Source organism: Moschus berezovskii, chromosome 25 (genome assembly GCF_049115385.1).
Source record: "Moschus berezovskii isolate FMDL1 chromosome 25, NW_MosBer_1.0, whole genome shotgun sequence".
In the NCBI taxonomy this organism is placed as follows: Eukaryota; Metazoa; Chordata; class Mammalia; order Artiodactyla; family Moschidae; genus Moschus; species Moschus berezovskii.
In genome coordinates this window covers 50,882,514-50,897,302 of record NC_142484.1, presented here as the reverse complement: position 1 = coordinate 50,897,302, position 14,789 = coordinate 50,882,514, and the positions used below count along the sequence as shown (strand labels likewise).

General features: G+C 46.9%; 1 pseudogene; it reads right to left on the bottom strand.

The window, feature by feature from the left end:
- The window catches only part of LOC148773947 (protocadherin Fat 3-like), a 181,347-nt pseudogene extending 166,776 nt beyond the window's left edge, over window positions 1-14,571 (bottom strand).
- Window positions 14,572-14,789: the final 218 nt, after the last annotated feature.

Genomic DNA, 14,789 nt, shown 5'->3' with positions numbered 1-14,789 from the left:
TAGGCTAGAGGGACAACCTAGTAGGTCCATATTAAGAGAAGTGCATGCATGCAGGCTCGGTCATGTCTGACTCGGCTGCATGCACGCTCAGTCATATCTGAGCCTTTGCTGCATGCACTCTCAGTCATGTCTGACTCTTTGTGGCCCCGTGGACTGTAGCCTCCCAGGCTCCTCTGTCTACAGAATTCTTCAGACAACAAAACTGGAGTGGGTTGCCATTTCCTATTCCAGGCATCTTCTGGACTCAGGTATCAAACCTGTGTCTCCCAAGTCTCCTGCACTGGCAGACAGATTCTTAACCACTGAGTGACCTGGGAAGCCCATAAAGAGAAGCATCTGAGCACTAAAACTGGAAAGATTCTATAAAAGGAGCATAGATTTAGGAATAAAGATGGAGAAACATGAAAATGGATGCTATGTTTCTGATCATGACTCCTAGATATGATTTGGAGCAGCCTAAAGGGACTCCTTCCTGGAAGGACTCTGGTCTGTCAACTGCCTGTCTCTTCTTGGACCAGTTCTCATTTGGCCAAAGACGCTGTGGTGGCTGAGGCTGAGAACACGGTGGAAGGTCACAGCGACTCTGGATGGGTCTCAGGAGGCATCAGTGGGGTTAAAACACGGGCTGCCTGGGGCATCTCCATCGGCTGGCATCATTACCCCACTCACCCTGGGTGGAGATCAACAAAAGCAATGGCAGGAGAAAGGGTGAGGGCGCAAAGACCTTGACCTTAAGGGTTTAGATTGAAGCCTAGATAAACACCATGAACATGTACGCCAGCACGAATACTGCTGAATGGAATTCATGCAAGTCAGGTTACATGTAGCATCATCAGGCATGCTTTCCTATACACAGTCACACACACACGCAGGCATGCTAAGGAGTCGCAAAAATGACTTGGATAACTGGGGTCCGGTGGCCGGTCAGACTGAGCATCAGAGAAAGGTGTGCTTGTGAGATTTCTGAAGAGGGGTGCATGCAAGGGCATCCTGGGGTTGGTGGGATGTGCCGCGTGTCAAGAGGTTGTATGCACGCATCATGCAAGGGAGAGGAGCAGTGCTGTCAGCCCGTAGAGGCGCTTGCAAACTGGAGTGTCGGAGAAGGACGGAGACGAAGTGATCACTGATGGCAGAGGGCAAGTCCTCCCATGGCTCAGGACAGCGCAGCAGGAGCCTCGGCCTTTGGCTTTCCACTGCACTCTCCCTCGAATTACCGAAAAGAAGTCATGGTTGCACTGGAGACATGCTGAAACTGAGATGCATCTTCTGTGACCCTGACGGGGCGGTGGTGAAGGAATTACCAAAGGTGATGGGGCACCGACAGCCAGGCGATGCCTGGGGTGCGAGGACACAGCTGAGAAGATGGAGGAGCAGAGAGATCTTTCATGGATCAGAAGAGGTGCCATTTCAAAGGCGTTAAGTGGAAATGAAGATGGAGTGGAAAGCTGGGAATGACGATGGTCATGCACAGGGATGGTGTGATCCATGCCCATTAAGTGAAAGAAAGCCGGTCTACCAGCATTCTAGAAAATGAAATAGGTAGAGAGCAAGCCTTTTCTTTGGGGGAAGTTCAGGGGACCCTCTACTGATGTTCCATTTGGGGGCCACGGGGCATTCATTCTTTTCTGTGCTTCATTAAAACAGATGTGGAATGTTCTAAATGCTTTCCCCAGACCCAGTCATTCCTGGGAAGTGAGGCAGGTTCCTGCCCATCCTATCCAAGCAGTGACACGTGAAGGAAATGATTCCCCCAGACCAGCTCTCCAGAGTCACCGCCTCCCACGGAGGACCGTGGGAAGTCAGCTTCAGCTGGACCCAGCGTCAGACCCAGGGCTGGGACGCACTCTTCCCTTCGCTTGGATTCCTGGTCCTCAGCACTCGTTTCCTCTCCGCCGCCTCTCCCTGCCGGGTGGTGAAGGGGCAGTTTTGCCCTGTCATTTTGCAGCCTGGTGTGCTTGCTTGCTTTCTTTCAAGGAATTTAGAGGTTGCTTTTAAGGTCTCCCCTGCCTGCGTCCATCTGCTTTTTGTATTTGGCTCTCGCAGGAAGCTCTCGCTGGCTGTACATCTAGGCTCCATTTCCTGTCCTTTCTATTGTGGACAGCAGCCCGGGACTCTCCTGGGGGGGCTTTTGGTCTACAAATGGCACTCCTACAAAACTGAGGGGCTGGGATCTATTTGAATTTACTTTTCAATTGGAAAAGGCCCAGGTAAACTAACCTATGAAAAGATCAAACAACAAAAAGCCCACATACCTCAAAAACAGAGAAAAAAGTTTCTCTAAAGAAATCAGAACAACCCCCCCCTCCACCCCAAATCCAAACCCCATCGAACCTCAAACAAAGGAGTCATTGGATATGAGTAATGCAATCGCTGTTAGAGGCGTGTATGAAATCTGTGGGCTGCACTTCAGCCTGTCACAGGCAGTTATGAAAGATGTAATTTAATTTGCTTAAAAAGAAAAAAAACCCGTAAAAGGCAGATTGGATAGCTGTATTTTAGCAAATGTGTTTGCACTAAGGGTACCTTCTGTTGAACAGTTCTGCCCACAAGCTGTCTGTAGAATATAGAACATCTCTTGAGCATGCTTGCCACCTTGAAGCAGGGCAGTCGGGAGCAGAAAAAAAAAAAAAAAGAACAGAATGCAGAAAAAAGGTGAAGAAAAAGAGAGAAATGAAGGACAGCAAGTCTAGTACCATCAATACATTTAGAAATGAGATTAGCCAAGTGTGACAATAGAATTTAAATGACACACAGAAAGACATTTAGATTGCAGTAAATAACGTACTATGGAAACTCCAGCCAGAGCACTTTCGGTTCAGCTTAGCTACAGAACTCAGAACGAAAGCACAGGTCGACTATTCATTTTACTGGCTCTTTTGCATTCCAGCACTATACATCTTTTCATCTTAGCATAGTCTTTAAGTGTTTTTTTTGTTGTTGTTGTTATTGTCTTTTCTTTTTTGCTAGTTGCTCTGAACAATCCGTGATTACATTGCCCAATACTGCCCTTGGGGACTCAAGCTTACCGACGATGTCAAACCACAGAAGGGTGTTAGCTGGCTGCACAGACACCACCCCGACAATCTCGGTGACTCTGTCATTCTCCATGACTGTGAAGTTGTAAAACGGCTCATCGAAGGTCAGCGGTACAGGCGAAGGAGGCGGCTTCTTAATCCACTCAATGTGGAGGCGGGCCGTGGAAGACTTCTGAGGGCGCCCGTTGTCCACAGCCTTGATCTACTCACACACAGAGAGGACAGAGAGCTGTTTCAGAGCCCAGGTCCTGGTGGAAGCCTGCATCTGTCACTCTTATGCTGTGGGGCTCAGAGTCCATCCTCATGACGGGGTTGGCAAGGGGAAGACGGGGGAGCGATCTGAGGACAACAGGCTCAGGGACTGTGGGAAGCAACTCGGGCACATGGGGCCCCAGAGCACATTTGCCAGAAGGTGTTTTGAATCACTGCCAACCTTGCAGATGTGGAAAACTTGAAAAACAAATGGTGTACTTGCAAATTTTAGTGTTGTATGGACATGAATGACAGCTACAAAAGTAAGAAGAGCTAATTTGATTTCTTATGGCTATGGTGGTAGTGTTGCAAAAGGAACAAATGCATTGTCATTGTCACATAGAATAGTCACATGGGATTCCAAAAGTGAGATGGGAGGAGGCAGGGGAAAGGCATCAACCTTGCAAAATTCATCTCAGAGGCCCTCTGGTTAAGCCAACCTTGAAGATGATCTCTCTTGGTGGAAACGTGGCCCCCTCGAGGCAGTGGAGTAAGGAAGGGGGTGTTAATGACTCTTCTCTGTGGTCAGATATAAGGGCTGAGAAAAGCATGTTTCCCTGCCCAGATATGTAGGGTTAACTGCTATGCTGTCCTGGACTTAAATGTATGTGTGTGTGTGTGTGTGTGTGTGTGTGTCGGGGGGGTGGGGTGGTGGGTTGCAGTTAAGTCTAACAAGCAAACCATCAGTGACAGAAAATTTAAAAACCAAAATAAAAACGGATTGTAAACAGTTGCATTAAAAATACCATTTCCAGATGCACTGCTATTAGCTGTAGCCTTTAAAAACAGTGACGACTCAGCTCCCTTGTGCTGTGTTCATGAGTGATCACTTTGCCTGTTTCTGTGAGAGGAAGGGCCCTTGAAGACAGATGTCTCAGGCTGGGTTTCCCAGGAGCAGAGTCTGAGACAGGGATGTGAGTACAAATGATTTCAAAAGGAAGTGTTCCCATGAGAAAGGGAGTGAAGAAAACGGGATAGACAGAGGAGGAGGCTAAGCAAGGATGTGGTCTCAGCTGAGGTCTAACCTCAGCCTGATTCCAAAGGGAGCTCTGAATCATTCACTGCACTACTGAGTTGGATCCACCTGGAGGCAAGGAGGTTGGGCTTTTATATCTGGTGTCAGTTAGGAATTGGCCGTGGGCTGCTGGGCTAGTGTAGGCGTATAGATCATCTTGGCTGAGAAGTGTAGCCAAGGATGACTCTCTGAAGAAGGAATCAGCTTTGAGCCCTTAGCAGTCAACACTCACAGCAGTTGGGGGACGGCTGGACCAGCCTGATAAAGGGGATCTGGGCAGGGTACCAACAGTATCCACTGCAATCCACCTGTTCCTCAAAGACTTCCACCGGCAAGTCTCAGACAACTGCAGCAGCACCTGTTACATCAGAACTGCTGACGGTAGAAACAGGACTGGTTTTTATTTTCTTTTCTGTATTCACTCTTGTGAATACACTGCTGAGCAGGGAATGGAGCCCAAGACCAGTCCATAGGTAAAAAAAATAAATGGACTCAGACCATCCTTTAAAATAACAAAGGACTGACCATACACAGCGGAGAAGACTGAAGACTGAGAGAAAGATGGCAGATGGCGATAACTCTTGATAGTTGTCGGGACCCTGGAAAGTGCCCATCACGGGTGGGGCTGACCAGTCTCCTTTTAGGCATAGCTGCTACATGTCTAAAGTGGTTGGGGTTGGGGGAACCCCAAGGATGGTGCCTTAGGCATGGTATTAACAGCTTAAGTCTTTATTTGAGACGGTGCTCATACTTGTTTTTATTTTTGATTTTCTAACAACGAAAAATGTTATGTTTTACTTAAGATTTTTCACTTTTTGCAGAATAAGCCTAGCTGTGATTCGTGTCCCTCAATTTATACAGTGAAATTCATGTTCTATCACATTGTCAACAATTACAAGAGTTGTTTTCATTGGGAGGTCTTCAGGACATGTTGAGTGGTGGGCAGGTTATGTTATTCTGCTGCTCCCCTCCCCTCAGTTTACAGCTATGCTCAGGGCCTCGAAATGATCTGGGGTTACAGAAAGTGTAAGTGAGTAAATGATGGAGTAGGCTGTGCACTGGAAATGGAGAAAATGGCCTCATTATTTAGGAATGTCACTGCAACAGAAAGTAGCCTTCCATTGTTATGTGGCTGCACATTTTAGTCCAGAGATTTTTTTTTGTTTTTGCTTAAAACATATATATGCATAAGAAAATAACTTCCTCACCCTCATTAATGTTATTGAGGTTCAGTAAAATCTTACCGTGAGAATGTCGTAACTCCCTGCTGTAAACTGCTTTCTGGAAGAGACCATGCCGGTTTTAGGGTCAATGAAGAACCTCCCATCATCATTCCCGTCCACGATACTGTAGGAGATCTCAGCGTTGGGGCCCTCGTCTCTGTCGAATGCAAACGCCCTGTAGATGGGCTCTCCCCGCTTCTTCCGGTCACGCTCTGGCAGCTTGATCTGGTAGACCTTCTCTGGGAACTGGGGCTTGTTGTCATTTTCGTCCAGAACCTGAACCACCACCCAGATGGTCGACTGTTTCGGGGAGAAGCCACCATCTGTCACGGTCACCTGAGTTTGGAAAGAGAAAGTGTTTTACAATCAGAAAAGAGAAAAACTTTTCTCGCCGCTCCTCCCCTTGGCACCCCATGAAAGGTCCGTTCTGGGCAGGGGGGCATCTCAGCTTCTCTTTTTCTTATGGTTCATGTCAAATGCATAACGCTTCATTGTTCATGCATAAGAGCAGGGAAGACTCTCAATCTGGTAATGGAAATCACTGATAAAAATGTAGGAAGGAAGGAGGCTCTTGTTGTGGTGTGAAGAGGAGAGGCAGAAGAAATATGATTGACTTTACAAAATGTACCAGGTTACAGAGACTCAGCAGACCTAAAACGTGCCCCTCTCTGCTGAAATTTGCTCAGTGGCATCCAACTTTTTGCGACCCCATGGACGGTAGCTCGCCGGACTCCTCTGTCTGTGGAACTTTCCAGGCAAGAATGGTTTGGAGTGGTTTGCCATTTCCTACTCCAATGCCCTTCTCCACAGACACCAAGAACACACTAACCATTATTATGTGTTAAGCCATGGGTGTTTTGTCTAATCCTCGGGCAATGCCATCACCATCCAAATTCTTTCAGTATTCATGCTCTTTTCTTTCTTTTCCATCTTCATGTAAAATTTGTGATTTTTTTTACATTGTCACTGAACAAAAGGAAAACTCTGATTATAACTTACAATTTTGATGGCTGCTCGTTAAGTACATTTGACAGTTACAATATGTTTTTAAGAGTCATAAAATATTTTTTCTTCCTCTCTGGGAAGTAGAAGAGAATGGCCACCCTTTTCGATAGCCCTGAGATGCTCTTCTTATGCACGTCTGTGGAAATGGAGAGCGGAGAGAGAAGAGGAACTTGTAGATAAAGAATTTGCATGGCAGATGTAAACTGTCTTTGAGTCTTAGGATGAATTATCTTCTTGGTCATAGTGATGATAGTTATTATCTTATTAATACTTAACATGTGGATGGTGACCTATAAAGCACTCTCCTATCTTTCCTCAGTAAGGGGAACAGGTTTATTTATTCCCATTTTACAGATGAGAAAACAGAGGTCCCATTGTTACTAAGTCTAAAGTCAGGTACTGAACTTTTGGCAATACTTGGTATTGTGTTTAATTACAAAACCTGGAGGAAACTCTATTCAATCTTTCAATCGTTATCTTGATTGAACTAACTTTAAGACTAACTATAAGATAGTTTATTATTTCAAAATACATAATTGGAGGCTGGAAGGTATATAAAGATGCACTTGGCATCAACAGGAGAAAAACAACAGTGAGCTACAGCCCCTCATCATCCAGTTTTTCACTTAATGAAGCAACCTGATAGGAAAAATGAAGAGAATAGAGGCCCAAAGTGTGAGAAAACAAATTAATGGCTTTCTGCAAAATGGGACCCCAATCTAGTCTAGTTTCTCTTACAAGCTGCTTTAGAGGATGGCTTTAATAGACTTCAGGTAAATTTTCATAGGAGTTCTTGTTTTCTTTGAAAAATCAATCAAGGTTCCTTCCAAGGTTATTTCCCAATTGACTTGTTATGTTTCACAAAAGAAACACCATTAGGGCGACTATGTGCCAAGGCTGGATTTTGACTCTTGAGTTAATTCCTGGACATGACGAGTTCTGAAGAGGCACGTTCTGCTGCTGCTGCTGAACTAAATTGTTACACTCCCAGGTGAACTGTGTTGACCAAAACACATTGATTTCTTGGCACTCAACTCCTCCGCCTCTCTTTCTGCTTGAACGGCCCCTTTCCAAATCCAGGTAACTCCCACTATCTTCCCTGTGCTCAGAATCACCTCCTCACTGCTTGTCAACACCTGCCCCGCAGAGGGCTCCAAGTGGAGCTCTGGGGCTACTTCAGGGCCAGGAGGCTGCAAAGGAATGGACAGGCCCTCCTGGGGCCACTCACCTGAGGATCCTGCCGCTATGAAGCTGCCTCCTTCTGGAGTTCGCCTGAGTGTACAAACCCAAGTCCTCGAGGTGTCTGCTTATAGGCGGGAAGGGCGGCAGCTGCACAGGCTCATGAACAGCCTCCAGGCTCACCTGCATCACCACCTCTCCATGGGTACCAGCCCCCATGCTCCCCCAGGCACACGGGCATCCTTCGGTACTTCCAGCATACTCGCTTCCATCTCAGGGCATTTGCCTATACCATCCTCTTCCCCTCTTCACTGACGTTGCCTACACATCCTTTGGACCTAGCTGAAATGCCGTTTCTTCAAGGATGCTCCCCAACTACACGGATCAAGTACCAGCTGCCCCTCCCCCCCGGCTACTCTATCTCCTTCCTGAATTATACACTCTTGAAATACCTTATACTCTTCTTTTACAGCACCTACTGTCATGGAAATTAATTAAGCACACGATTCTCCAGCAAGCTGATCAGTTCAGTTCAGTTCACTCAGTCGTGTCTGACTCTTTGCGACCCCATGAATCACAGCATGCCAGGGCTCCCTGTCCATCACCAACTCCCAGAGTTTACCCAAACTCATGTCCATCAAATCGGTGATGCCATCCAGCCATCTCATCCTCTGTCGTCCCCTTCTCCTCCTGCCCCCAATCCCTCCCAGCATCAGAGTCTTTTCCAGTGAGTCAAATCTTCACATGAGGTAGCCAAAGTATTGGTGTTTCAGCTTCAGCATCAGTCCCTCCAATGAACATCCAGGATTGATCTCCTTTAGAATGGACTGGTTGGATCTCCTTGCAGTCCAAGGGACTCTCAAGAGTCTTCTCCAACACCACAGTTCAAAAGCATCAATTCTTCGGCGCTCAGCTTTCTTGACAGTCCAACTCTAACATCCATACATGACCACTGGAAAAACTACAGCCTTGGCTAGATGGACCTTTATTGGCAAAGTAATATCTCTGCTTTTTAATATACTATCTAGGTTGGTCATAACTTTCCTTCCAAGGAGTAAGCATCTTTTAATTTCAAGGCTTCAATCACCATCTGCAGTGATTTTGGAGCCCCATAAAATAAAGTCTAACACTATTTCCACTGTTTCCCCATCTATTTCCCATGAAGTGATGGGACCAGATGTCATGATCTTAGTTTTTTGAATGTTGAGCTTTAAGCCAACTTTTTCACTCTCCTCTTTCACTTTCATCAAGAGGCTCTTTAGTTCCTCTTCACTTTCTGCCATAAGGGTGGTGTCATTTGCATATCTGAGGTTATTGATATTTCTCCCAGCAATCTTGATTCCAGCTTGTGCTTCTTCCAGCCCAGTGTTTCTCATGATGTACTCTGCATGTAAGTTACATAAGCATGGTGGCAATATACAGCCTTGACGTACTCCTTTTCCTATTTGGAATCAGTCTGTTGTTCCATGTCCAGTTCTAACTGTTGCTTCCTGACCTGCGTACAGGTTTCTCAAGAGGCAGGTCAGGTGGTCTGGTATTCCAATCTCTTTCAGATAAGTTGGTTAAGGGCTAATAAGTTGGTTAAGGGCAAAAACTGATCTTGCCTGTTGTGTTCACTGCTTTTGGGCATGTCAAGTCACACAGGACATGCTCCCTGGGTATTTACTTAAAAAATTAGACTCTAACTCGGGTCCTATTTGGACAGTCTCGTTAGCCGAAGCAGTCTCACCTCGTAAGACTTTTGTGGATCATTCAAGGAGTAACCCTAAGCGGCCTCTCTGCCCAGAACGCCTCCATTTCCTCATCCCCCACTTTAAGCATCACCCCTATGCTGATCATTCATGCTCAAACCTCGTCTCCTGACTCCAAACCAACACGTTCAGCTGTTTACTAGAAACGTACTCTTTGGACCTCACACATGCACCCCAACAAGAGCCCCATCCTGAAAAAGATCATCCTCACATCTCCTCCTCCCTTTTGCATTGTCTCAACGAATGACAGCCCCCACCCCTCAGCCACTCACACACCGGTCTGCACCAGGACCTGGGCGTCCATGCAGGGTGCCTGCTCTGCCCAGCTATTCACATGGAAGCAAACGTGGCGGCCAGGAGGCATTTCTCATGTGCACCATTCGCGCCTGTCTCTTCTGGGACAGGCCTCATCTGCATCTTGCTTGGAGAACCTCAGTGGCCTTCTGGTCTCCCTGCCTTCAGCCTTCACCTTTATTGTACAGCATTATTTCTTCCTCAAAAGAAATAATTTCTTCCTTCCGTCTGATCACATCACTGGCCTGCCTAGCATTTTTCAGGGACTCTTGAGGCTGAGGCTCTGGCCTTCCCTGATTATCACCGCATTCTACCTTCTCCCCTCCACTCTCCACGCTCAACTGCACAGCTAGCCTGAGGTGGTGCTGAGTACGCTGTGCTCGCACACCTCCATTCCTCTGCGTATGTGTCAGCTTCCTTGGCAGCCTTTCTCTTGAGAATACACTTGACTCATTCTAGAAGCTTCAATTCAAGCACTGCTCTTTGTGCAAAGCCATTCCTGCCCCCTGCAGACAGCTGCATGCCCTTACCATGTTCCCACTCCACTGGGTGTACCATACCAGGACATTAATTTTCATCGTGCAGTTTTAAGTGTCTGTTGCCTTGCTGGTCTGTGCTCAATCCTTCCAGATTGTGAGCAAGTTGAGGTCAGGGACCGTCTCATTCATTGTTCTGTTCTGACACCCTGTACAGCTCTAAGTGCCAAATAAATGTTGTTAAATGAAACTAAGAAGTAATCCACTCCCAACTCTGTCCTATGATAATGAATGGAGGAAACATTCAGACAGTGAAAGGGTCTGCTTCTTTATCTGCAGGAAGTGAAGAGACTGGTAACGTAAGATCTCCCAAGTGCTCTATGATTCTGTGAATGGGGTCAGGTAGAGGAAGACAGAATTTTTGTTGTTGTTCTGTTTTGGCTGGCACCATATGGCTTGTGGGATCTAAGTTCCCTGACTAGCGATCAAACCCTGGTTCCCTGCATTGGAAGTGTGGAGTCAACCACTGCACCACCAGGGAAGTCCCAGGTAGACACAGTTTTACCCATACACTGGGGTTCATTACATTGCTGCTAAGCCCAAGATTACTTATAACAATTTCTGCTGCTGCTGCTGCTAAGTCACTTCAGTCGTGTCCGACTCTGTGTGACCCCATAGACGGAAGCTCACCAGGCTCCCCCATCCCTGGGATTCTCCAGGCAAGAACACTGGAGTGGGTTGCCATTTAACAATTTCTAGCTACTTCCAAAACTCTGCTGATCACTGTGGACACTTGTCTACAATTTATTCCAAAGATACTTTGTGTACTGGCGCCCTCAGGACAGTGTGAGCTACTTGAAGGCAAGAACTTTGTCTTCTTCATCTCTTTCCTGGGACCTAGCATACTCCTGGAGAAGGCAATGGCAACCCACTCCAGTATTTTTGCCTGGCAAATCCCATGGACAGAGGAGCCTGGTGGGGGGCAATCCATGGGGTCGCTGGGAGTTGGACACGACTGAGCGATTTCACTTTCACTTTTCACTTTCACACATTGGAGAAGGAAATGGCAACTCACTCCAGTGTTCTTGCCTGGAGAATCCCAGGGACAGGGGAGCCTGGTGGGCTGCCGTCTACGGGGTCGCACAGAGTCAGACACAACTGAAGCGACTTAGCAGTAGCATACTCCTAATAAATGTTTGCTGAACTGAACTACATCCCCTATAACCTCAAAGTCTTCATGTATGTTATCATTTCTCTAGACCGACTCATGTCTCCAGCCACGCTGGCATCTGGAAGATTGAAAGTGAAAATGAAGTCGACCGGTCAGTCGTGTCCCACTCATTGCGGCCCCATGGACTGTAGCCTATAAGGCTCCTCCATCCATGGAATTTTCCAGGCAAGAATACTGGACTGGAGTGCCATTTCCTTCTCCAGGGGATCTTCCCAACCCAGGGATCGAATCTGGGTCTCTCATATTGCAAGCCGACGCTTTTACTGTCTGAGCCATCAGGGAAGCAATCACTAACAATTCCATCAGATCCTCAAACTTCACACTTCATGCTTCCCTAGATCTCAGTCCATCACGTGGAATTAGCCTAAATGGAAGAAAGAGCAACCCTGGAGACTGAGCCCAAGTGAGATAAATCCTCATCACCTCCTCTGCATCGCTTTTCGTAAGTGATGTGTAAGGAATTAGCCATTGTTTAGAAACTATCCACGTGTCCTCTCTCTCTGCCACCCTAACCCAGATTTTCTACACTCACAGTCGATCAGTAATCAGTGGTTCAGCAATCAATCACAGTCCTGAAAGTTTCATTTCTTTCATTATTTACAGCTAACAAGGAACCAGAAATAATGTAGTTCCACTGAAGGACAGCACAGCCCGTTTCAACTTTCTGCGCTCCCCTTGTGATCTCTGAAGACCCGGCAGAGCCAGAAGGCCGGCAGCATGGCCTGGTGCAAGATGCTGATGGCAGGACACAGAGGAGTCTGGGTTGCGTCTCTCCACGGAAGAGGCAAGCGCTTCATGGGGTCCACGGTGGGCGAACACTGCCGAGGGAAGGCCACCCTGCTCTCACTCTCCTTCTAAAGAATATTTCATTTGTTTATTTGGCCACGTTGGGCCTTAGTCATGGCACGTGGATCTGGGTCGCTGTGGCATGTGAACTCTTAGTTACGGCACATGGGGTCTAGTTCCCTCACTGGGGGCCAAACCCAGGCCCCTGCTTTGGGAGCACAGAGTCTTAGCCACTGGACCACAGGAAAGTCCCAGAAGGCCATGCTTCTCCATCATTTAAACTGCATGTATTTACTTTTATCTCTCCACATAGCAGAAAATAAGTTAAGTACGTAAGCTGCCTGAGAGCTGAGATGTGTCTTGTCTGCAGTCTTGTCCCAGGGATTATAAGAGTGTCTGAGAATATATTCAACATTTCTAAGATGAAGAGTTTAATTCTGTCATTCTCTTCAACTCTTGATTTATCAAGAATGACTACTTCCAGGCCACTAACCACTGAACTGCCAGGGAAATCCCCTATATTTAAAATTGTAAACATTTCTTCAGAGACTACATATCTCCCCTGCTCCACTTTACATTTGTCTTGGAAGCTTTATTTTCATCTGATATATTAAATACACATCACATGTAAGCTTGTTTATTGCATGTCTGCTTATTTAAGAATATAAGCTCCAGGAACCTCCCTGGTGGTCCAGTGGCTAAGACCCTGTGTTCCCAATGAAAGGGGCCTGGGCCTTCCATCCCCAGTCAGGACACTAGGTCCCACATTCTGCAATTAAGACCTGGTGCAGCCAAATAAACAATAAATGAATATTTTTAAAAAAATAATACAAACTCTACAATGCATTCATTTTCATCTTTTTTGTTCATAGATATATCCTGAGTATCTACCATGGTGGATGTAATAGGCATTTAATAAATACTTATTAAATTAATTAACAAAATATTCATCCAGTGCCTTCTAGGTACAAAACTCTTTTTTTATTAAGGCAAATTGGGAAATCAACCAACCAACAGGCATGGATTCCTATCAAATTCACCCCTTCCTGATGACCCCAATCCTTCTTGCTGTTCCTGACCTCTGGTCATCTGGCCTTATTCAGATATTTTCAATAAGAACTAATGCCTTATGAAGCAGTCCATGTGCTCTTTGATAGGTTCAGTCTTCCCAAAGTTCTTCTTATTGAACCTGGATCTATCCATCTATTCTTAGCCTAGACAGATGGTAGCTTCCTACAGACTACCTTTGTTTTGCTCTTTGTAACTTTACAGAAAGACTCACGTTCCTCCTCCACACCGTGCCAGTTATCTACTGCTGAGTAACCCCAAACCGGGTGGCGTAAGATAACCAGAATTCTGTTATTAACTCGCTTCCTGCTAGGGCTTGCATGGAGCACTTCTTCCTTGGAGTCTCTCAGGCAGCTGAACTCATCAGTCACTCGGCCTGTGGGCACTGGTGACGTCTGTTGGTGGATGGCAGTCACTGGCTGGGGCCTCAGCTGGGGCTGAGGTCAACAGAGGTCAACAGGCCCAGGATCTACCAGTGGCCGCTTCGTGGGGCCTGGGCTTCCTCACAGCGTGGTGGCTGGGTTCTATGAGCAAGAGGCCTGGAGGACAGTAAGTGGCAGTTTCTTCAGGCCTGAACCCAGAAACTGGCATGGATCACTTGATCCATGTTCTGTTGGGCAGCAGTCCCAGAGTCCAGATTCACGCAGAGGGGTCATAAATCCCACCTCTAAATAAGGGAGGGTTAAGTAATGTGTGGCATTGGAGAAGGAAATGGCAACCCACTCCAGTGTTCTTGCCTGGAGAATCCCAGGGAAGGGGGAGACTGGTGGGCTTCCGTCTATGGGATCACACAGAGTCGGACACGACTGAAGTGACTTAGCAGCAGCAGCAGCAGCAAGTAATGTGTGGAGGGGTATTTTTAAAAAATATTCATTTAGTTGGCTGCATCAGGTCTTACATGGGATTTCACTTCAGAACAGAGGCACCAGAAAGGTGAGGGGTGCCCACCCCACGTGGGGTCTCAGTTCCCTGTGCTCAGTCCCTCAGTCCTGTCTGACTCTTGTGACCCCATGGACTGTAGCCTACCAGGCTCCTCTGTCCATGGGATTATTGTGGCAAGAATACTGGAGGAGGTTGCCATTTCCCCCTCCAGGGGATCTTCCCAACCCAGGGACTGAACCCACATCTCCTGTGATTCCTGCATTGGCAGGCAGATTCGTTACCACTGAGCCACCTGGCAAGCCCAAGGATCAAATTCATGTTCCCTGCATTGCAAGGCAGGTTCTTAACCACTGTACCCCCGGGGAAGGTCCCATGGTGGCGGGGGAGGGTGCATTTTTAAAACTACCATACTCTTCATTATCAGAGAAATGCAAATCAAAACCATAATGAGGTACTATCTCACGCCGGTCAGAATGGCTGCTATCCAAAAGTTTACAAACAATAAATGCCGGAGAGGGTGCAGAGAAAAGGGAACCCTCTTACACTGTTGGTGGGAATGCAAACTAGTACAGCCACTATGGAGAACAGTGTG